Here is a 963-nt window from a genome sequence, read left to right as displayed (position 1 = left end):
AGCAGCAGTTTAAGAAGCAGGTCGTGATCAAGCTTCAAGACATAGTGATGCACAGCACAGTGGCATGATCCACCACAATCCATTGGTTGGCTCAGCCCACAGGTAGCACAGCACACAGTAGAGCAGCTAACTCTGGCAGCAGCTTACTGGACCAATCAAGCTGTGGCCTGATTGAATGGCTAAACTCCACCCACATGTCCCTACGGGAGCCATGTTGGCACAAAAAAGCTATTTAACTATCACACCTGTGTTATGATCTTGTATGCTGCTCAGGTTCATTTAGGCAATGGAAAAATATATTGCCTTTTCCCGTTACTCTGGAAAGTGCTATAGAGTTTGCCTTAGAGCCCGGATCTGTAGGGGTGTGCTTTGCAAGTAGTTCATAGTCTGTGAAATATGGAAGACAGTTCCCTTGAACTACTTTTAATCGTAGGCAAAAGCTCTTTCTGGCCTGAATTGCTGAATGCAGAATTTGTACAGCTAGAAATAACCTAATCCCGCTCCCCTTGTTGCCTGTAATATAGACCTTGTGTACAGGCAGTGCCGGGGTACAAAACTCAAGCTGACAGACAACTGCTACTTACATTTTATTTGTTTGGGTTTTCCCCCCCGCTTTACTGTGATTTTAGTGAACGTTTACAGAAGAAACTAGCTTTCCATTCAAAAATCCATAGGCATTTTGTTTCATGACATTGATTGCAATCCCCCCATACAGCATCACTCACTCTACTTCCTCTCCAGGTGTGCTGTTTCTCTTTGTTCTTTTCTACCTCTTCCTGACTTCTCCACTGTCTCTGGAAAATTCAGCCCCTAGATTTCCCTACACGTAATAGTTCTAGAGATTGTGAACATCCCTCATGTTTTCGGGCACCTTATAAGCCTTTTCGTTGTTCTTCTGCTGTTGAACCTCTGAAGTGAGTTCCGTCCCAAGTTTGAAGGGAGACTAGCAGCCATCATTTCAGG

The sequence above is a fragment of the Echinops telfairi genome, unplaced genomic scaffold (assembly GCF_000313985.2).
Source record: "Echinops telfairi isolate 266 unplaced genomic scaffold, ASM31398v2 ScPeMD7_443;HRSCAF=831, whole genome shotgun sequence".
Classification (NCBI taxonomy): Eukaryota; Metazoa; Chordata; class Mammalia; order Afrosoricida; family Tenrecidae; genus Echinops; species Echinops telfairi.
The sequence above is the reverse complement of the archived record's forward strand: the minus strand, read 5'-3'. Positions refer to the sequence as shown.